This window comes from Rhinatrema bivittatum, chromosome 3 (assembly GCF_901001135.1).
Source record: "Rhinatrema bivittatum chromosome 3, aRhiBiv1.1, whole genome shotgun sequence".
NCBI lineage: Eukaryota > Metazoa > Chordata > Amphibia > Gymnophiona > Rhinatrematidae > Rhinatrema > Rhinatrema bivittatum.
This window is the reverse complement of record NC_042617.1, coordinates 396,051,366-396,075,582: the sequence shown is the minus strand read 5'-3', so window position 1 is coordinate 396,075,582 and position 24,217 is coordinate 396,051,366. Positions and strand designations below refer to the sequence as shown.

Sequence of the window (24,217 nt, the reverse complement as noted above, 5' to 3'; positions counted from 1 at the left end):
AGAAAGTTCCTCAAGGATACTCGAGAGTCACTGGTACAGTACATTGAGGAGCAGGATTGAAACAGCCTAGGAGCAGCTCCCCTGTGATACCTAAGCTTTGGCATTTTCCGGGCACTCACCACACTGATCCAACAAGTGGCCCTTGCCGCCACAGTACAGGCATCGGCCCAGTGTCTAGCGTCTCCTCCTCTCCTCTGGAGTTAGAAGGCTTCGCCCCAACTGTATGGGTTCCTCAGCCAAAGTATTAGGTTGAGGTGACTGAGATGCCAAGGGTCAAGAAAAAGACAGAGCCAAGGTGACCAGTCTGTGAGACGGCTTTACTTCTTGAGCCCTCTGTTGAAGCCGATGATCAATTCTTCCTGCTAGATAGATCAAGCTGTTACGGTCATCTGGGAGATCTCTAGCTGCCAACTCATCCTTTATATGAGAGGACAGACCTTCCAGGAAAATGCTACGTAAGCTGTCCTCTCTCCACCCCAATTCAGTGGCCAGGGTGTGGAATTCGACTGCATAGTCGGGTAGAGACCAAGAACCTTAGCGAAGTTGCAGAAGCTCGGTAGCTGCAGTGGATTGGGATGTCTGTACATTGAAGACTTGTTTGAAGTTGTGAATGAATTATTGAAGATTGCCCAGCATTGGATCATTGCATTCCCATAATGGGGAAGCCCACTCTACGGCCCTCCCATCCAGTAAAGATAAGATATATGTGGTTTTCACCTGGTCGGATGGGAACTGGGTGGGTTGGAGAGTAAATCTCATAAAGTAATGAGAAGTGAGCAATTACTGCAGCATGATGGGCTATAGGACACAAGTACAGGTCATAGGGCAGCAGTAAACTATCAGACAGGCAATGTTAGTGTGTGGAGCTGGTAAAAGCAAAGATGCAGCCGGACCGGGGCCTGGGACTGGAAGCGCAGACGGAGAGGCCACCGGAGGTGTTGGATGCTGCTGGGACGCCAGTCTTTCAACTGTGGCGGTCAAGACATCAAGGCAGTGCTGCTGTTGTTGTAGCCATTGAGCTATTCCAGGAATGGCCTGGAGGCAAGTGAGGTCCGCCGGGTCCATGGCCTTGCAAACTGTTACGACATGGACCCTTGGGCCAGCTAGGAGATGATGAGAGGGGCACTGAGGGATGACCCACAGCGAAGTCCTTAGCCGGAAGACAGATCAAGGCCAGGAGACCAACTGGAGATTCACCACTGGAAGCCCGAGATCCCCCCGGGAGGAGCCCTTGGGGACCTGGACTGCTTGGACTTAGCTGCGGACTCCTGGAAGAGAAAGGTCCAAAGAGAATCCGGGTTGAGGCAGGCAGCAGGGAAGTACAATAAAGAAACAGACCAGGAGTCAGGGCAGGCAGCAGAACAGCGAAGGCCAGAGATGAACCAAGGATCAGGATGGGCAGAAGACATGGAGTACCAGGAGCAAGCCGAAGTCAGGAACCAGGAACACAAGCCGAGAGGAAAATGGGACAGGAGCAAGGATTCGGAAGCAGGAACTGGAACAGGAACAGCAGGATCAGGTACATCAGGATCAAGATCAGGAACAGCAGGATCAGGATCAGGAACACAGCAACTAGTGAATCGGAAGAGTAAACCTCGTTGCAAGGCAAGGGTCTGGAAGCTGGTGCTGGATATATATATCTGCCGGCATCTGACGTCACTCAGAGGGTTGGGCTTCAGTTTCCCGCCGCAGATCCTTTAACTTTTGACCTACTGTGCATGCGCATGCCTAGGAGGTGGGGTTAGAGATCAGAGCTTGGCGACATCTCCCTTGTGGAGAAGCCGCCACGGAGAGGCTCAGCCGTGGCCCTGAAAGGAGTGGGGGAATGCTGCGAGGAGCCCGGAGCATGCTGGAAGTGAGGTAAGAGCTCGGTCAAGGAGTTCCGCAGCTGGAATTCATAACACTACCATTGAAAAGACAGATCTGTGGGCATACTTATTGTGTGCGTGAAATATAGAACTGAGCCACCTTGGCTAGTTCTGGCCAGACTATAGACTTCTGTGCTCAATATGCCAGCATATCTGTGAGATAAATTGCTGGGGTCTACAATGCTAGTGTGGGCCAAGGGTCTCTCTTGCCAGCTGTTTTAGCTATGGCCTGTGATAGGAAAGATCTAGGCATCAGAGTGGATAATACTTTAAAATCATCAGCTCAGTGTACTGCAGCAGTCAAAAAAGCAAACAGAATGTTAGGAATTATTAGGAAGGGAATGGTTAATAAAACAGAAAATGTCATAATGCCTCTGTATCGCTCCATGGTGAGACCGTACCTTGAATACAGTGTACAATTCTGGTCGCCACATCTCAAATAAGATATAGTTGTGATAGAGAAGGCACAGAGAAGGGCAACCAAAATGATAAAGGCGATGGAACAGCTCCCCTATGAGGAAAGGCTGAAGAGGTTAGGGCTGTTCAGCTTAGAACATAAGAACATAAGACATTGCTATGCTGGGTCAGACCAAGGGTCCATCAAGCCCAGCATCCTGTTTCCAACAGAGGCCAAACCAGGCCACAAGAACCTGGCAATTATCCAAATACTATGAAGATACCATGCCACTGATGCAATTAATAGCAGTGACTATTCCCTAAGTAATCTTGAATAATAGCAGTTAGGGGTGTGCATTCATTTGCAACATATACGTTGGCATTCCGCAACGTATAGGGCCATATTCGTTGTATTCATGGGGAAGCGAAACGTATTGCGATTCCCACAAATACAACAAATCTTCACCGAATTATTCAGCCATCTTAAGGAGCGAATTTAAACAAAACCCCCACCCTCCTGACCCCGCCAATACTTGCCAAAACTCCCTGGTGCTCCAGCGGGGGCCTCCAGCCATCTACTGCACTGATGCCGTTGGCTGCCGGTATTCAAAATGGCACCGATAGCCCCTGTGACATAGTAAGGGCAAAGGCTATCGGCGCCCTTTTGATTACTGACAGCCAATGGCCCGATTGCAGGAGATCGTGTCCCGAGCCCTCCTCCATTCCAGTAGTGCTGGAGGTTCGCGCACCGGCAGCCTGCCGGCGCGTGCAAGATATGCCTGCCTCTGGCAGGCGTAAGAAATAAAATAAGGTAGGGGGGATTTAGGTAGGGCTGGGGGGTGGGTTAGATCAGTTGATTAAAATATTGCCTTTGTTACCTCAGATGCAGAAACCATAAAGAAGTGTTTTTGTGCAGCTGGTTTTGGGTTTGTACTTCCACTGCCCCCACTCACACTACCACTTGATGTATCTATCACAGCACACACACACACACACACACACATACAGTGTATGTGTGCTGTACTACGTGCACTCAGTGCTGACTCTACACAGAAAAAAGTTATTAATTAAACAGAACAAAAATGTCTGGCAGCCTTGTAAGACTCTTCTTTTCTTTAGTCTGTCACTGTGCTATGCTCACTTCACTGTCCAGAGACAAAAAAAAAAAAAAAAAATCACTAGCACTGCTATAATTTCCATACTGTTCCTACCCTGATCCTTCCCCAGTGAATAGAAAAAACAAAATCAGCAGCAGTCCACTTTAAAGAAGAAGATCAGATGCAGTCAAATCTTAAAATTTCTAAGCTATTTTTAAAACTCTTTGAGAGCTTCTGCAAACATGTCTTTCTCTGCTAACATCTAGAGAGAAAATACAGAGTGTTTTTTACACATGCTTAGATTTTACAGTGGGAGTGGTTCAGCATAACTTGATTTATATAGCAGCTACATACTATTTAAAAAAACTGCTGCACTGTAATTTTTCCTCTGTGTGATTTCCTTGCCAACTTGTCCTGCCTTGGCTCTGACAAGGCTGTGAGGTCACACAGGAAAGAACCAGTTGTTATATTTACCAGTTGTGTTTTTGCTCATCAGTACACAGCCATAGACTATTAGACTTTAATCGGCCATGGACTTGAATGGAAAACATAAAAGAATAAGACAAATATTTTCTGTTTCATTTGTGGGGCCCTCCTTTCATTTCAGGGGTCCATGAATGAAATAAATAAGGACTCATTCACTGTGTTTTAACTATTCTTTAAAAAAAAGTGCATATACTGTATCTAGAAGAGACATATATAAAAATACAAATTGTAACACACACAGACAACATTATACCATCTGATAAACCTCTCTTCCTATTGAATCAAGGTTTATAAATAGCTATCAGCCAATCAATATTCAGCATGCAAAGAACATTCTGCAAGCACCTACTGTTGGGGTTCTCAGCCTAGTCCTCAGGACATACCCAGCTAGCCTGTTTTTAAGGATATCCACAATGAATATGCATGAGATAGGTTTGAAGGAAGTGTAAGCAAACCTATCTCATGCATTTTCATTGTAGATATCCCAAAAACCAGGTTGGCTTAGTGTATGCTGAGGACTTGGTTGAGTACCTCTAACCCACTGTATATGTCTTTGGAATGTTGTTCACTGAATTTAACATTGCCTTCCTCCTATCTTATACCAGTCATCAAACTCATTCTGGCCAATGAAATATAGAACATAGAAACATAAAAACATAGAAATGACGGCAGAAAAAGACCAATCGGCCCATCCATTCTGCCCAGCAAGCTCCCACACTTATTTTCCCATACTTAATCTGTTTCACCGACCACCACGTTCAGGGCCCTTGTGGGTAACTGTTTGATTCAAATTTCCTGCCACCCCCAGCATGCAGAGTAATGTTGGAGTTGCATCAAAGGTGAGCAAAAGGCTTAATGGATGGTTAAGGTTAGTAACTGCTGCATCAAGCAATTTACCCCGATGCTATCCTGAAAGATTCTGTGTCTTCTACATTCCTATGCCCACCCTCCATTCCCTCATAAAAAGTTGTCAGTTCCCACAGCTCATGCTTGCTGCCCTCTACCTTTTTTCTTAAGAGAAAAATAACACTATCAAAGCAGTATAACTGTATTTGTATATCTTCTCACTTGCTCTGCAAACAACACCACTATAAAAAAAAATCCTGCCTTCTATCTGGTCTCACTAGTTCCACTGTGTGGGCCCCTGATATACTGGCATATCATGTTCCCCATATGTATCCAATCAGCAAAGAAATTGCACATTGAAGGAGAGAAACAGAGACAGGACCTAGGGAGAAGAATGTGACACAGGGGTGGAGGAATAAGGACACAGAAACAGGAGACAGAAAGAGAAAGAGCGAGATGGGAAGAGGTTGTTAGGAAAAAGTGGCAACAAAACGTGAGCTGGACTTAATCAGATATTTCTTTTCCACTGAATATAAGACCAACATGAATGTCTATGTTTTATTGTATTTATTTTCTAAATATTTAAAATAAACATATACCAAAAAGTGTTAATACTGAGAGCATGTGCACTATTTTGACCATTGCTATTCTCCTTTACCTATAAAAGGTCTCCAAATTCAAGTATTTCTGAATCAATGTCACACAACATCCAAGAATTCTAATAGAACATTAATAGACATATATAGACAAAACATTTGCTTTTTAAATTTTGTTTGGATTTAACACACACTAAATCAGACCAAAATGAAAAAAAAGTGTATCCCTAAAAACTAAATTGTAGGAATGTGGTAGAGAAAACCTAAGGCATTAGGGTACTGATTAATGTGCGAAAGAATACTGTGTTCAGTGCTGGTTTAATAAAATTGAGTTAAAGTATTGAGGAGGATGAAAAACTGTAGTTAAAAATTGTAATTTCTTATTGATAGTCCATGTCTCAGGGAGAGGTTATGAGAGGAGACCACCAACATTAAGCAGATTCAGTTTGGAAGGATCAAGATTTGAGTGCAACAGAAAGTATTTAAACAAAAGAAAAGAAATGTGAACAGTAGGGATGTGCAGAGCAAAATTTTATGTTCATATTTTTTATGTCCGAAAGGGGGTCCCACTTGCGGCCAATATGGACATAAAAAAAATCCAATGAGTTGGGTATATGTACATATGTGCAAAAAAAAAATTTAAACCCCCTCACCCTCCTTAATCCCCCCCCCAGACTTACCACAACTCCCTGGTGATGGAGCGAGGAGTGAGGACGCCATTTCTGCAATCCTTGGCGAGAAGCATGTGACGTCGGTGGCACGTCGAGTGACGCGGCGTCACGTGATTCCCGGCTCGTTCGCGCCGGACGGCTCGTTCGGCCCAAAAAGAACTTTTGGCCAGCTTGGGGGGGCCTCCTGACCCCCTCAAGCTGGCCAAAAGTTCTTTTTGGGCCGAACGAGCCTTCCGGCGCGAACTTGCCGGGAATCACGTGGCGCCGCGTCACTCAGACGCGGCGTCACGTGATTCCCGGCAAATTCGCGCCGGACGGCTCGTTCGGCCCAAAAAGAACTTTTGGCCAGCTTGGGGGGGCCTCCTGACCCCCCCAAGCTGGCCAAAAGTTCTTTTTGGGCCGAACGAGCCGTCCGGCGCGAACGAGCCGGGAATCACGTGACGCCGGCGTCACTCGACGTGCCGCCGACGTCACATGCTTCTCGCCAAGGATTGCAGAAATGGCGTCCTCACTCCTCGCTCCATCACCAGGGAGTTGTGGTAAGTCGGGGGGGGGGGGGATTAAGGAGGGTGAGGGGGTTTATATTTTTATTTTGGCTCAACAATCGCGATTTCCCACATATCGAACATATCTATGTTCGATATGTGGGAAATCCGATCGTTTATGTCGAATCAATTTTTTAAGTAAAAAAAAAATATGAGTTGCGTTTTACTAATGCGGTCAATCCGAATGCACACCCCTAGTGAACAGTAGGAGTGTTCAGCCAAAAAATTTTCACTTGTGTCTATTTCTTTTTTCAAGGGGATTTTCTCCTTCTTTTTAGTTTGAGTTTCATTTTAGTATGCAAAAAATGATTTTAGTGCATGTTAACATGACATGATATGTACTGAATCATTTTAGTGTAGTGGGACTCACTTAGACGGTAACTTTCAAACCAGCACATGGGCAGACATTGACGTGTCTACATCGGCCCATGCCTAGAGCAGATGCTATTTTATAACTCGCATGCGTATATGCTCATATGTTATAAAATAGTCTGGATGCATGCCCATGTGAACCAAATTTTAAGTGGATGCATGCCTATGTGTGCAAATCCAATTTCTACCACATAAATCAGGGGATGTTAAAAAGGGCACACACCAACGCCAATCCCAGTTTAGCAGTTCATCCCCTTAACAGCTAGGTCTGCCAACCTACCCTGGTTTGATAGCCTGCACTCCTCCTAGTTACTACAGACCATTTAAACCCCTCAGAAATAGCTCGATCCTTTGATTTTACATGTCATCCATAGCAAAAGTAAAGTTAAGTGGCAGGGGACCTCAGTGCATGCCAGGGCGTGTATATATTTACGTGCTCATCTCTTTCCAAGACCCTGAAACGCCCATGATGCGCCAGGTCATGGCCCACCCCTTTTTGGAAATTTTTGAGATGTGCGTGCCATGGCATTTATGCATGTATCTGGGTGCTTTTTAAAATATGGTTGGCAAGCATTAGTCCGACTTCTTTGGTCATCCTCTGATGCATGCGCCGGGCTTTTAAAATTCACCTTTTAGTCACTCAATGAACACAATGCATGTACATCTATCTCATGCATATTCATTGTGGATACCCTGAAAACCTAAGTGGCTGGGTGTATCTTGAGGTCTGGGTTGAAAACCATTGCTTTACTGTATGTTAATTGTTTTAATGCGTACTAAAACAATTAACACATGCTAACCAAAACAAATAATGAAAAAGCAGATCCCTATTGAACAGTAGTTGGAGTATGGTGCTATCTAGTATAATTAATTAGAATGCATGAATTGAAGCTAAGAAGGCGAGAAGGGGGAAATTTTTAAATAAAATTTTTAAATAAAATAGTTCAATTTTAACCTGATACAATATGCTTTGCAAGAGATCAGATATAACACTGTATTAAGACATAAATATGAAATACTGAAGACATAAACCTCAAAGGTAAAACATGTGAGGTGGAAATAAAATTACAACTGCACTGTGCGGGGATCTCCTGCTTCGTTCTACAACTGGCTACCAAAGGTGCACTCTGGACTAGGAGGAACATGCTTCACATTCAAAAAAAGTCAATGAAACTGAAGAAAATAAGCAAAACAATTGACTCCAGTGCGTTACAGCTGAAGCCAAAGGATGTTTAATAAGGAGATGCTTGCAGGTGGCTGAAAAACTTGCAGCTCTTGCAGTACGTACAACCCTTCATGGATAACTGCTCTGATGACCTTGAAGTTTGAAAGCAAATTTGGGATTCTTATTTAGATGCCTTCATAGTGTGGACTCCACAGCAATGTTGCAGGATCTAAGCCTCCATGCACAGGCTGAAGGAGGTGGCCAGTGGGCTATGTTTCATTCTGGATCCACAGAAATCATTTCCTTGGAGATTTAGTTTATTTATTCAAAGGTTTTTATAATCCGCTTACATTGGACAAACCATGTTAAGCGGCTTTCATCATAAATGTAGACATGAATAAACAATAAGACAGCACTAAAACATACCAAAACATTAAAATATTGGTACACAATATTATACGGCAGTAGAAATGTGAGCAAAATTGAGAAAATGCCAAGTGAAATAAGTGAGTTTGACACTTGGTGGACTGGTGCCAGGCCAAAGCTTGGTGAGAGGTCTACCTGGTTCGGAAGAAGCCTTAGGCTGATCTGAAAGGTCACATCATGGACAAGGATCTGGTGACCTATGCCAAACTGAAACTAAAGATCATGATCAGGGATGGTATCAAACTGATCAAATCCCCTTATTCTAACAAGGGGAGAAGTCTAGGAAAGGAACTGCTGGAAGCTCTGGAAATTCCTGAAAACTATAGGAGGAGTTTTCTGATTTCTGTGATGTTAATTACCTTACCTGTAGGCCAAATGTTAGTGAGTCAGTGTTTCTGTTCCAGAAAAGGAATATTTGATTGTGGGTATGAGAGAGGAAGTTGTATAAGCATAATTAGGGAAGTTTAATTTTTTTAATGTTTTATTATAATGCTATATTCTAATATGTTGTATTTTTTATTATTTTCAAGGGAGTGTATTATTGATACCATGGGGTATCCTATTGTTCTGATTGTGAAGAAGTGTTAGCTATATGATGCAATCTGTTATTGCTCTGGTGTGAGTAGGGATATCGCAGGTCTCTATTATGGATTTTTTATCTTTATTTTTGTAGGTTGGATTGCAATGTTTGGATTTAAACTGTTTTGGGTTGTTCCTCTTTGGGGCAAAAGATGGTATAAACATGAAAAGGAAACAGAGTTTATTGACCTTGTGACTGCTGGAATAAAATCTATATTTTAATATATAAAAAACCATCTATTCCCAGTTTTGGGAAGGGCATCAGCATTTAAAATCCCTTATGAAGCTTGAGACCTAGCCATATGTTTTAGAAAAATGTACATAAAAATGTTGTTTCCAGGCCACAAATAAAGTTTAAACATTATACTTGATAAATACTTTTCATTTAACATTTAGAAACAAGGAAATTGGAGGAAAGATGGCGCACAGTAAATATGGGAAAGTACCTCTTTTCTGAGAGTACGCCCAAACGCCTAAAACAGTAGAGGGCCAAAAAAAAAAAGAACACGATTAAGCCAGTTTGTACTGAACAGTGATAGCTCCTATGAATAGAAGACAGGGCCGAATAACATGAAAAGACAGCAAAGCTCTAATACAATTTTTTATGTATTTGGGGGGGGGGGGGGGGAATAATTCATTTCCTGAATGAACTTTGGATTGACATGGCTACACTTTCCAGTTAGAGAAAGAGACCAAATATCCTGTAGGCTGTCAAACATACACTTGATGGCTAGGAGATCTCCATTTTGCAGTATTGGAAGGAGAGAAAGGGGATAAGGGTAAGGAAGAGTGATGTCTACAAGTAGAACAGTGAAGGCAGACACATTTGTATGACTGATAGCTGGCAGATATCCTCAGCTAGAATAGTGTAGGTATGGTCAACAAGGCAGACTGAGAGGGCAAATGTTAGCCAGATTCTCATAATTAGCTAACTCCTTTAGATATCTAAACAGAATCACACACAAGCTAAGGAGTGAATGTATAGCTAAATGGTTAGTGCAGTGGGTTGAGGCTCAGAGAAGTTAATAATAGGGGTGCGCATTCGTTTTGAACGCATATGTAAAACACAACTTTTTTTTTTTTAACTTAAAAAAGTGATGAGCTTGGGGGGGTCAGGAGGCCCCCCCAAGCTGGCCAAAAGTTCCGGTTGGGTCCAACGGGGGTCCCGGAGCGGAGGCGCGGTGAATCACGTGACGTCCGCGTCACTCCGACGTGACGCCGATGTCACGTGCTCCTCGCAAAGGAATACAGGAATGGCTTCCTGACTCCCCGCTGGACCACCAGGGAGTTTTGGTAAGTCTTGGGGGGGGATTAAGGAGGGTGAGGGGTTCAAATTTTTATTTAGGGAACCGGTGCACGTATGGACATAGCCTCAACTTATGGAATTCTACATATGTCCATATTGACCGAAATTGACCCTCACCTTCGACTTATGGACTTATGAACATAAACTTTTTGTCTGCACATCCCTAGTTAATATTAAAATCCTGCTTCTCCCACAGATGTGCCTTTAGCCTTATAACTTTGGGTGAGTCCCTTCATCTGCCAGTGCCTCAGGTACAGACTTGATTATGGACCTGCCAAGTGTATCTGTATTTTTAACTCAGCTTGGATTTGGAAAAGCAAGTAATTAAACAAAAAAATCCTAATTAATGAGTCTAAATGTACTACCTATTCAAAAGATAGAGTTAACTCAGTGCCCCTTCTGGTTCCCAGGTGCATATACTTTATTGGACCCCAATTTAACACCAAGAAAATAAAATAAAAAAAAAAAAGATTAAAAAAAAAAAAATAGCTGCAGAGGCTAGTCCAGTGTCTCAGTAGCAGTGCTGTGCATTGCCATGTAGAAGGTCCCCATTTCAATTCGCAAGCCAGGTCTTCCATTCCCCATGTCAATTGGGAATGCTGTGGCATGAGATTTCACAGCATTCCCCTCGTCCCCTAGGGAGGGATCCATGTTCATTGTTTAAGGGTAACACCTAGCAACTACATTCAGATTCCATGATGTCAAGATTCTGGAAGAAGCCCTGGTGCATGGACCCTGAACCAAAATTCTCTCAACATTGACTGAAATAGGTACATTGTGGAGGGAATATAAAAAAAGGGGAAACATTCCCAGATAGATGAAAATGAATGCTCATGGCACCCCAAGCCAGCTCTGGTTCAGAGTGAGCTGGAAGTACAAAGAAAATTGCCAGATCCAAAAACAGTAAAACAGCACCTTATTTTCTGCACACTGATCCCCAGCCCTACAACACTTAAAGAAAGAAACAAAGTGGGTGAAGTTAAAAAAGGGATAAGGTATAATAGTGTGGTGTGAGAAATCAAGTCTTTATAATAATAAGATAAAATTAGCACTTATCAGAATACTTAGGATTAACACTCTTAACATTAATGCATTTTCTCAAATGTTTCTTTATTGTTTGACAGAACATTTAAAAAAAAATGTAATGTGTAATGAAAACACTATCCAAGGGAGAAGAGTGACAGCCCGCTATGTATTTTTATGTTATCTCTAACCAGAAAGAAGCACTTTTCAGCTAATACATTAGCATTAGAAGAATGACTCTTCTGGTGACTTGTGAGTGCTGTTCTGTTTGCTTTTCTCTATTACAGTGCGACTGTGCATTAGGTAGATCTGTGTGTTCCATTGTGAGCTCCATGATGGAAATTAATATTGACTTAGTACTCATAACAGTTATGCACTTGTCAGTATAAAAATCATATTTTAGCCTTACTAACTTTTACTAAATATTTCCTTGAGCTCTCCAACTTGAAAGATTAATGTAGGTTTATGGATATGATCTCTTTCTCTATGTATAGATAGATATAGATATATACATTCAAGCAATCAAGAAAGTTATCAATTTCATGACAGTTTGACCACTTTTGGACATGAAGCTGGGAAATCCAGTTTTGCTCTATGATTTAATATAGGACCTGGGGTTATTTTCCAACTCGCATTATGGCCTTTTTACATGCAAAAAATGTCTTAATGCCTGTGAAAAGCACCATAATACATGGTGCAATGGTAATTTTTAAAAGGGGAGGAGTTTTTGAAAAATGGTTTGGGGTAGGGTCCTGAGATAGAGGTGGGGGGGGGGGAGAGAAAGAGACAGAAAGAGCCTCTAGTGGTGACACTATAGTAAGCAGCTATTTATGCTACTATAGGAAGCCCACCTAGTAACTCGAGCTGAGGTTTAAGTAGCAGTATAGGAGTTAGGGGCCACTTTGATATGCAGAGTGAGACATACGACCAGAACAGTAAACTCTTGTGAAGATTTGATGTCCTTTGGAGTGAGGAAACTCTCACAAAGATGAGATTTGTACAATGTTCTCTCAATCTAGCTTCAGTCCATCAAGCTAGATTGAGAGAACATTGTACAAATCTCATCTTTGTGAGAGTTTCCTCACTCTGAAGGTCATCAAATCTTCACAAGAGTGTACGTCTCACTCTGCATGTCAAAGTGGCCCATAACCCCTACACTACTACCTAAACCTCACTACAAGTTACTAGGTGGGCCTCCTATAGTGATATAAATGGCTAACTACTAGAAGCACCTTATGCTCTCTCTCTCTCTCTCTCTCACTGTCATATGTATTAACACACTTTGCAATGATACCTATCCAAAGCAATAAGATAATACATATTGTGATAAATAGGCTATTACCACAAAACTCTTCCTATCGCATGCAGTACTTTGATTAATCTAGCCCCTGATTTACCAAGCTTTTATTGCCCATAGAAACAGAATGGCCGTAATGATTTTTCAACTATGAGGAAGCAAATATGTCAGACTGTAGTATATTTTAAAAGTTGTGTTTCTTAGGTCTATGAAGTTATTCAGTCTTCAGCCTCATGCTACATCTGAACAATGAATTATTCAATTATTCAACAATTGTTCCTTGTTGTATACAAATAAACTATAGGGAGGATAACCTTCAAAGCCATTTCTGTGCAGAAAAGTATTTTATGCAATGAAATGGGGGTCATTGTAAATTGCCTACCCTATCTACTTATAAAAGTACATGTTTAGTGCAAGTATATTTATACTATTCTGCACAGAATAAAGGCATTTCTGGGGTAGGAGCCAAAATGGGCTTAGCATTTGTGTAACTATGCAAACACTTACATGCATTTGTGTTTGTGTACGCACATAAGTTTACTGGAAAAAAGTACTGGAAAAGGTTGCTAGTGTGTGAGCATACCTCTTACAACTTAATCTTCAAAGCAAAATTTTTCCCTTTGAAAACTGACATAAAGACTGCAGATAAAAAGTATCTTAAGACTTTACATTTCTGTGCACTGTTTGAAAACTACCCTTTTAAGAAGAGTAAAAAACATAGTTAAATTACCATAAAGTTATATCTCTTTATTGTTTATGTATTTGCTGTTTGTAGGATAATGCTTAAAAAGTTCAAAAACTATAAAAATGGCTCCAGGGATGAAAATAACGCACTGCTTTCTTCTCTTACTCTCAGATCAAAAACCACTACTATGACTATTTATCCTTTTTATAGTGCTACTAGATAAATAGAGTGCTGTACAGATAGATACACATAAGAAACAGTCCTCACTCTGTGGAGATTATAATATAGTCAAGACACACAGATAAGACAAATAAGAACAATCAACAAGGCTATAATTAGGGAGAGGCAGCTTTTAATAAAAGCAGTCTCAAAAAAATTGGTGTCTAAGCAGAATCTGAATATGGCCAGAGAGGGAACATGATGCACCAGTTCAAGAAGGTTATTACAGGCAAAGGGTACAGCAAAATGGAGGAAAGTGCAAAGCTAGGAGATAGCAATGAAGGCAAAGAGCACCGATAAAAGCAGTTTTCCCAATGAATGGAGTTCATAAATGGGTTATAGGGTAAACATTTTTTACTGCTGTAATTTGCAGAGAAAAAGAATTCATTGGATCTGTGGAAAGAGAAGAGTGGTAAGAACTAAGGAGGAGCTGAAGAGTGAATGCAGTTGAATGTGAGCAGGAAACCATTTAACTGCATGCAGAAGCAAATGAGGAGCCAATATAGTGACCTGAGAGAAGGGGTTACATGGTCAAAGCAGCATTACATTAGAGGAAAATAAGTTGAGTAGCTGAATGTTAATAGACAGTAGAGACTCAGTAGGAACCTGTGAGGAACAGATAGTGGTAATCTAGGTAGGAAGAAATACATGAGTGGATAATGATTTAGGTAGCTGTGTTCAGAAAGGAAGAGACAATGCCATAGAAAAATGAATAACAGGTTTTTAGCACTGTTTTGGATGTATTCAGAGTATAAAAGAGAAGAGTCAAAGGGAGGTGCAGTTAAGTTTGTGCAATAACATATGCATGAACAGACAAATATTAATGCTAATAAATTAACACAAAATGGATTTAAAAGTCATTAACTTGAGCCATTAACACAAACTAATTAAAACATGTTAATGGCCGATGTTAACTTCCTTTTGTACATTAGCCTCATAGATTGCATTTTTGAATGCTATATTTCATGAAAAATAAGTTCTCACACAAATAACAGGTGCAAACATGCATGAGTACTTTCTCTCAGAAAATTGGCACAAAACCCAGGGGTGAAAAGTATTTCTAAACTTTGTGCCAATGTGGCAGTTTGAAACTTGCTGGTTAATGGAAAAGGAGAATAAACCAAGCATAACCCAATAAAGCTTCTCCCATTTTGTGACAGAAAACTTAGTACCTGAGGTCCCTAATATTCATGTAATGTGATGAGTGACAGAATTATATTATATAGTTTGCATGAAGGGATATTCTTGTAGAACACCTACATGATCTTAATTACACTTTTCATCTTCACTGATTCTGAAGAATTATGTAGGCTATCATGTCCTCATTTTAGATGTTTATTTGTAAATGTGAAAGTTACCAACCAAACAGTATAAGCCTTTCTCTTCCCATATGTGTTTAACACTTTCTTATACAACAATTCACAAAATGTAGGGAATTATAAAGCCATCATTCCAGAGAGCAGCAAACAATGCAATGATAGTTTTATTTGTATAATAAACATGTAAAGTTTCATCATTTTGATGGATTGTAATGTTATAACCTGGAATAGAAACTGTGACAATTGATTAGGATTCATTTTCTCAAAGGTGTATGGTTTATATACAGTTTAGTAACCAATATGCTTAGATTTCAATTGTGCAAAACTCAGAAGTGTGCAAAATATGTACATCAGTAAATCTTTATGCAGCCTATGTGCTAATGTATATTAATATTAATGCCCATGTATAATGCGCATTAAAATAGGCATTAGAAAACACCTATGCACTTCGGCCATTAATATGCATTATTTGCATGTATGTCAGATTTACTGCCAGATTCCTCAATAATTATGCTAATGGGAATGCAAATTAGTTACCTAATTAATATAAATGAAGGCTAAAGCACCTTAATATTGCAAAGTTAAATATACTTCTGGAGATATACGAAATGCAAACAATAAAGTAGAATTTGCTTATCTGTTGTGTGTTTGTTTGTATGATGGTACAAAATCTATATACTTTAAGAGGTGTAGTTAATATCACAGCCTTAATGGATGACATTAATGTGGGTCAACTAGTGCAAAAGAAAGCTTCTACCCTCTTCTACTCCCTTAACACATTGAAGGATCTTTGGAACTTGGATTACCCTACCTCCTAATACACTGAAGGGGCTTAAGCCCCTATGCACAAACCCCCTCCTCCCACCAGCACCAAAGAGCATACTTACTAGGGATGTGCAGACCAAAAGTTTAAGTTCATAAGTCCATAAGTCGAATGGGGGTCCCATTTGCGGTCAATATGGACTTATGGAGAATTCCATGAGTTGAGTCTATGTCCATATGTGCAAATAAAAATTTAAACCCCTCACCCGCCTTAATCCCCCCCCCCCCCAAAGACCTACCAAAACTCCCTGGTGGTCCAGCGGGGTCAGGACGCCATTCCTGAACTCCTTTGCAAGGAGCACGTGACGTCGGCGCCACGTCAGAGTGACGCGGCGTCACGTGATTCCCCTCGGGTTCACTCCCGGAACCCTTGTTGGGCCCAAAAGGCACTTTTGGCCAGCTTGGGGGGGTCAGGAGGCCCCCCCAAGCTGGCCAAAAGTTTCTTTTGAGCCCAACGAGGGTTCCGGGAGCGAACCCGAGGGGAATCACGTGACGTCGGCGCCACGTCAGAGTGACGCGGCGTCACGTGATTCCCCTCGGGTTCGCTCCCGGAACCCTCGTTGGGCCCAAAAGGCACTTTTGGCCAGCTTGGGGGGGTCAGGAGGCACCCCCAAGCTGGCCAAAAGTTTCTTTTGAGCCCAACGAGGGTTCCAGGAGCGAACCCGAGGGGAATCACGTGACATCGGCGCCACGTCAGAGTGACGCGGCGTCACGTGATTCCCCTCGGGTTCGCTCCCGGAACCCTCGTTGGGCCCAAAAGGCACTTTTGGCCAGTTTGGGGGCCTCCTGACCCCCCCAAGCTGACCAAAAGTGCCTTTTGAGCCCAACGAGGGTTCCGGGAGCGAACCCGAGGGGAATCACGTGACGTCGGCGCCACGTCAGAGTGACGCGGCATCACGTGATTCCCCACGCGTCGCTCCCGGACCCTCACGGAACTTTTGGCCAGCTTTGGTAAGTCCTGGGGGGGGGGATTAAGGAGGGTGAGGGGTTTAAATTTGTATTTAGATCAACAATCGCGATTTCCAACGTATTCAACATAGCTATGTTGAATAAGTTGGAAATCCGATCGTTTACGCCTCATCTTTTTTTTAAGTCAAAAAAAAAAAAAATAAGTTGCGTTTTCCATTTAAGTTCAAAACGAATGCACACCCCTAATACTTACCTCCCAGCACACACAGTGGCTTCCACGCATGAGCTACTGCACACATAATGATACAGATCTTTCAGATACTTGAAAGGTTTTAATGATGCATGAACTTTGAACCTTTTCCATTGGAAAGGAAACAGTAGAAAGAGGAGTCATGAAATGAAATTCCAGGGAAGGTGGTGAAGATAAGGACATTTTCAACTCTGGCCTACAAGATGTGCTTGAAGCTATATCAGACAGGGATTGCTGCAACACCAAGCTGGGGGAGGTCTTCCTGGAGACTGAAATCTCATCACTGGGAGACCATGGCAGGATGACCAAAGGTTAAGGAGGGCAAAATAAGAGAGGTCCACAATGTCTGTTAGCCTTGAACAGTGCTGAGGCTCGGCAATTTGGGTCAGCAGAAATTCCACCCCTCGCTTCAATGGCGGTGGCAGCCCTAAATAACAGCAAGCTGCAAGTCAGGGGTCCCGGACTTCTACAGAATAGGGGCCCCAGCAAATATACATGTCAATGGAGCCAATGGTCTATGGCTTCCACGGCCGGGATTGTAAGGACTTCAACAAAATAGATGTTGCACAATAGATAGACTATTGCGGAGTATGCCATGCTTTTGCTAATGAGTATGAAAGTTCAATAAGTTTTGTTTATATAAGTTACTAGCGGTACCCGGCCACGTGTTGCAGTGGCAGAGTCAGGTTCTTTACCCTCCCTCCCCCTTCCCCTTGTTCATTTACCTCAGTCACTCATCCTCCTCCCCCTTGGTCACTCACTCCCCCTTCCCTCCCCTGTCCCCACTCCAACTCTCTCCCCTCACACTCACCTCTCCCCTCATTCTCCCTCCCCTGCCACTCACCTCCACCCTCATTCTCCCTCTCCTCACTGTCACCTCCCCCCGCCTACTGCCTACCCTTCAGATCAGGAAACCTTTGTCTTTCTATTTCTGTGGGAACCCCCCCACCCCCAACCCCCCCCAATCCCAACCCTTTAAATCAAATAATAACCCCCCACCCTCCTGCCCCCTCCCAAGACCTGGGAAATTAAAATTGTTGGTGCTACATGTGGTCTGTCCCTGGGCATCTGTGTGCGTTATGTAGCCAGATAGGGGAGTGCCTAACCAAATTTGCAGTTCCAAATTTGTTTTGTGGTCTGGGGAGGGCTATTTTGGTGCATTCCCGAGATCGTGCAAGTTTAGTGTATGTATTTGTGTGTGAACCTCCCCCTTCCGCCAAAAAACAACCCGATGAGAAAAGTTCTCTTAAACTAACCACCCCACACTCTCCTGCCCCCCTCCCCCAGCCCCGTGAAAAACAGTAGCCCACCCCCTGCCCCCACCCCAGAGTTGCTGAATGAATGAAACCTACCCCCCTTTTGACCCCTCCCCAAGATGTTCGCAATAAATTCATTACCACCCCCCACCCTCCAGACCCCCCAAGACCTGATAAAAATGTCAGTCGGTGGAGCGGGCGTTCAGGAGCGGACCGGGAGCGATGTATTGGCATTGGTCCGTCGGCTGTGAGCACTGAAACGGGTTCCGACGGCCCTTTGCCCTTACTATGTCAGTGATGTGGAGCAATGGCAGCGGTAGATTCTCTGACATAGTAAGGGCAAAGGTCCGCCGGCTGCCAGTCCTGAAAATGGCGCCGAGGGGCCCTCGCCCTTACTATGTCACATGGGCTACTGCCGCCATTGGTGTCCCCGAGTGGCATAGTAAGGGAAAGGGCTGTCGGTGCCATGTTGATTGGTGGCAGTCGACGGCCGTAGTACAGGAGATGTATCCCGGACCGGTCCTGGCCCCCCGCTGGTGCCTCCCGGACTTCTGTCAGGTTTTGTGTGTGTTGTGAGGGCCTGGGAAATAAATAAATTTGACATGTGTGTGGGGGGTGTGAGGAGGGTGGTTTTGTGTGTGTTGGGAGGCTGTGGGAAGTAAATCAATTTGGCATATGTGTGTGGGGGGGGGGGGGTGAGGAGGGTGGTGGGTGTATTTTATCTGTAAAGGAAATAGTTATCTTCCGGCGAAAAAAGTGCGTGAATATGTTAAAATGGAAGTGAAATGTGGACCTGGACTGGCGAAATGATTAGTGTAGCGTGTGTTAGTGTAAGGTGTAACAGATGGCGCTTATGTCCAGCAGATGTCACTGTTTTCTGGAAAAAAAAATGTAAACCTATTTTACCTGTCACAGGTGTGACATATCTGTAATGTAAGTACAGAAGAACCTTCCTGTATGCAATATGAAGGTTGTGTCCAAATTTGAAAGCAATCGGTTCAGTGGTTTCTGAGATTAGCGATTTTGTCCAAACTATTTAACGTTTTTATTTATATAGATGCCTTGCTTTTAAGCTTGTGCTGTGTCCTTAATATACCCACATAAAGGTTTTGTGTATTTCGAACAAGTCTGGCATCTTTACTATATAGACAGCATAAACGGGCACGGGGGGTAAAAAGAAGGCTTGAACATTCACATATTGAGGAAACAGTAGAAAGAGGAGTCATGAAATAAAACTCCAGGGAAGATTACTCAGAACCAACATCAGGAAATATTTCATCATGGAAAGTGTGGTGGATGCCTGGAACGCCCTTCCAGAGGAATTGGTGAACACAAAAACAGCCAAAGATTTCAAAGGCGCATCAGATAAACACTGTGGGGCAAATCTTAATCCTGGATGCGGGCATAGATTTGTTCGTGCAACCTGGCACAAACAAATTTATGCCCGATTTTATAACATGCGCACGCAGTCCGGGGCGGGGCGGGGCCAGAGGCTCACGGCACTGCAGCCATTTGCCGCTATGCCGGGGATCGCATGCCGGCGGTCAGCCAGCGGGCGCATCTTACTTCAGCCCCAGGGCTGAAGTAAGGGCGTGCAAGGGGGTACACAATTATGCACCCCCTTGCACGCCAACCCCCGATTTTATAACATGCGCGTGCCTGCTCACGCATATTATAAAATTATGCGTCCATGTGTGCGCGCCAGGCAGCGCACACACATGGACGTGCGCACGCATGTCTTTAAAACTACCCCTATGTATGTATTGATAATTTGCACAGTTTATAGTGGGAGAATGAGAAATTTGTAGGGAGGCTGGAATTATCTGTTTTGATATATTTTAAATAATTTTGTTTTAGAAATGTGAATGTTGTATCTTTTTAGATTGTGCTCTTTGTGCATCACTTTGGGTGATAGTTTTATCTGTAAAGTGATTCAGAAATGCTATCAAATAAAGAAATACATAAATACATAAATAAATAGCTTGCTTGGTAGAGGTTACTACCCTTAACAATATGCATGGGTTACTATCCTTAAATAATAAGCCTGAATGCCTTTGACGCAACTGAAACATTGCTCTCTGCTTGGACGGATGGGGTAGGGGAGGGTGAATTGGATTCAGATGACAACCAACTTGGGCCCTGACTTTTACTTGGGCACCTGATCCTCAGACATAGGGGGAAAAGCACAGGACTACTTCTGCGGCCAACTCCAAAACCAAAGCATGTCAAGCAGTATAGTCTGAATTTTCAAGAAGTCTCCTCACCCAGTAAAAATGTTGCTATGTTAATATATAAGGCTTGGGGGTAACCTGCATGGAATGGCAGTTACTACTCTTAACAGAAACATGGGAGTAAACTGCATTGAGCTGCAGTTATTACCATAAGAAACTTGCTGGGCAGACTGGATGGACCATTTGCTTTTTTTCTGCCATCGATACTATGTTACTATGATATGGCACCCTCCCCTACTGAAGGACTTTTAAAAAGCTTCACTGGCAGGAGGAAATCAGTTTCCCTCCTGCTAGCAATAGTGTAAAATTCAAAATAGCACACCTGACATTCAGCTCCTCAGTTCAAAGCACATAGTAACATAGTAAAATCACAGCAGAAATAGACTAAATTTACCCTGCAGGCTGTAGAGATGTGAATCGTGTCCTCGATCGTCTTAACGATAGATTTCGGCTGGGAGGGGGAGGGAATCGTATTGTTGCCGTTTGGGGGGGGTAAAATATCGTGATAAATCGTTAAAATCGTTAAAACCCGCTAAAATCGTTAAAACCCGCTAAAAACCCACCCCCGACCCTTTAAATTAAATCCCCCACCCTCCCGAACCCCCCCAAATAACTTAAATTACCTGGTGGTCCAGCGGCGGTCCGGAATGGCAGCGGTCCGGAACGGGCTCCTGCTATTGAATCTTGTTGTCTTCAGCCGGCGCCATTTTCCAAAATGGCGCCGAAAAATGGCGGCGGCCATAGACCAACAGGATTTGACGGCAGGAGGTCCTTCCGGACCCCCGCTGGACTTTTGGCAAGTCTTGTGGGGGTCAGGAGGCCCCCCCCAAGCTGGCCAAAAGTTCCTGGAGGTCCAGCGGGGGTCAGGGAGCGATTTCCCGCCGCGAATCGTTTTCCGTACGGAAAATGGCGCCGGCAGGCGATCGACTGCAGGAGGTCGTTCAGCGAGGGTTCCGGCGCCTCGCTGAACGACCTCCTGCAGTCGATCTCCTGCCGGCGCCATTTTCCGTACGGAAAACGATTTGCGGCGGGAAATCGCTCCCTGACCCCCGCTGGACCTCCAGGAACTTTTGGCCAGCTTGGGGGGGGCCTCCTGACCCCCACAAGACTTGCCAAAAGTCCAGCGGGGGTCCGGAAGGACCTCCTGCCGTCGAATCCTGTTGGTCTATGGCCGCCGCCATTTTTCGGCGCCATTTTGGAAAATGGCGCCGGCTGAAGACAACAAGATTCAATAGCAGGAGCCCGTTCCGGACCGCTGCCGTTCCGGACCGCCAGGTAATTTAAGTTATTTGGGGGGGTTCGGGAGGGTGGGGGATTTAATTTAAAGGGTCGGGGGTGGGTTTTAGCGGGTTTTAGTGTGCCGGCTCACGATTCTAACGATTTATAACGATAAATCGTTAGAATCTCTATTGTATTGTGTTTCATAACGGTTTAAGACGATATTAAAATTATCGGACGATAATTTTAATCGTCGTAAAACGATTCACATCCCTAGCAGGCTGCTCACTTCCACTTTGGGTAGAAGCACATACAAGTTCCTATATGCAACCCAATCCCAACTCCCTTTCCCCCTCGTCCATGTATTCTGTCTGAAATCATACCATCTTCAACATAGGAAATACCATACTGGATATGACCAAAGTCCATCAAGCTCAGGATTCTATCTCTGACAGCAGCCAATTCAGGTCACTAGTACCAGAAAACATCCATAAGAACATAAGAAATTGCCATACTGGGTCAGACCAAGGGTCCATAAAACTCAGCATCCTGTTTCCAACAATGGCCAAACCAGGCTACAACTACCGGGCAAGTACCAGAACAGTAAGTAGATCCCAAGCTACTAAGGCCAGTAAGAGCAGTGGCTATTCACTAAGACAACTTGATTAATAGCAGTTAATGGACTTCTTCTCCAAGAACTTATCCAAACCTTTTGTAAACACAGCTACACTAAGGGGCAGATTTTAAAACCTGTGCGCGGGTGCAGATTTGTTCGCGCAACCCGGTGTGAACAAATCTACGCCCGAGTTTATAACATGCGTGCGCTGCCACATGCCTCCGTTCCGTACGAGGCCGCTCTGAAATTGGAAGGGGTTAGATAGGGGAAGGGAGGGAAAGGTGCTCCCCACCACCTTTCCCTCCCTTGCCCTATCTAACCCACCCCCAGCCCTAACTAAATCCCCCTGCCTACCTTTGTTTCAAAAGTCACACCTGCCCAAGGCAGGCGTAACTTGCATGCGCCCGCCAGCTACCGGCACGCGAACCTCCGGCACGGCCACAGTGCCGGAGGACTTGGGAATGCCCCTGGCCCCACCCCCAGACTGCCGTCATGGAGCAATACAGAGGCATTATGACATTTTCTGTTTTATTCACTATTTCCTTCCTAATAATCCCAAACATTCTGTTTGCTTTTTTGACTGCCACAGCACACTGAACTGACAATTTCAATGTATTATCTACTATGAAGCCTAGATCTGTTTCCTGGGTGGTAGTTCCTAATATGGAACCTAACATTGTGTAACTATAGCAAGGGTTATTTTTCCCTATATGCAACACCTTGCACTTGTCCACATTAAATTTCATCTGCCATTTGGATGCCCAATCTTCCAGTCTTGCAAGGTCCTCCTGTAATGTATCACAATCCGCTTGTGATTTAACTACTCTGAATAATTTTGTATCATCCACAAATTTGATAACCTCACTCATTGTATTCCTTTCCAGATCATTTATAAATATATTAAAAAGCATCGGTACAAGTACAGATCCCTGAGGCACTCCACTGTTTACCCTTTTCTATGGAGAAAATTGACTATTCAATCCTACTTTCTGTTTCCAGTCTTTTAACCAGTTTGTAATCCACGAAAGGACACCACTTCCTATCCCATGACTTTTTAGTTTCCTTAGAAGCCTCTCATGAGGGACTTTGTCAAATGCCTTCTAAAAATCCAAATACACTACATCTACTGGCTCACCATTATCCACATGTTTATTAACCCTTTCAAAAAAATGAAGCAGATTTGTGCGGCAAGACTTGCCTTGGGTAAATCCATGCTGTGTTCCATTAAACCATATCTTCCTATATGTTCTGTGATTTCAATCTTTAGAATAGTTTCCACTATTTTTTCTGGTGCTGAAGTCAGGCTCACTGGTTTATTGTTTTCTGGATTGCCCCTGAATCCCTTTTTAAATATTGGGGTTCCATTGCCCACCTTCCAGTCTTCAGGTACAATGGATGATTTTAATGATAGGTTACAAATTTTAACTAATAGATCTGAAATTTCATTTTTTAGTTCCTTCAAACCCATGGGGTGCATACCATCTGGTCCAGGTGATTTTCTACTTTTTAGTTTGTCAATCTAGCCTACTATATCTTCCAGGTTCACAGTAATTTGGTTCAGTTCATCTGAATCATCACCCTTGAAAATCATCTCCGGAACTGGAATCTTTCCAACATCATTAGTAAACACAGAAGCAAACAATTCATTTAGTCTTTCTGCAATAGCCTTCTCTTCTCTAAGAGCCCCTTTAAACCCTCAGTCATCTAACGGTCCAACCAACTCCTCACAGATTTCTTGCTTCGGATACATTTAAAAGTTTTTGTTATGAGTTTTTGCCTCTATGGCCAACTTCATTTCAAATTCTCTCTTAGTCTGTCTTATCAATGTTTTACACTTAATATAACAATGCTTATGCTTTTTCCTATTTTCTCTCCCTTCCCTGCAGATTGTATATTTCTTTACAAAACTGAATCCCTCTTCCCTGCACCATCGTCTTATCCATATATTGAGACTCCAGTGCTCTGCCTGCCTCTGGGGTCCTGCATGTAGAACAAGGAGCATTTCTGAGCGTGCCACTC

General features: G+C 43.3%; 1 protein-coding gene across 1 annotated transcript in view; it reads left to right on the top strand.

The window, feature by feature from the left end:
• Positions 1–24,217, top strand: part of ADGRB3 (adhesion G protein-coupled receptor B3) — a 1,794,610-nt gene that overhangs the window by 1,306,727 nt on the left and 463,666 nt on the right. The window lies entirely within an intron of this gene.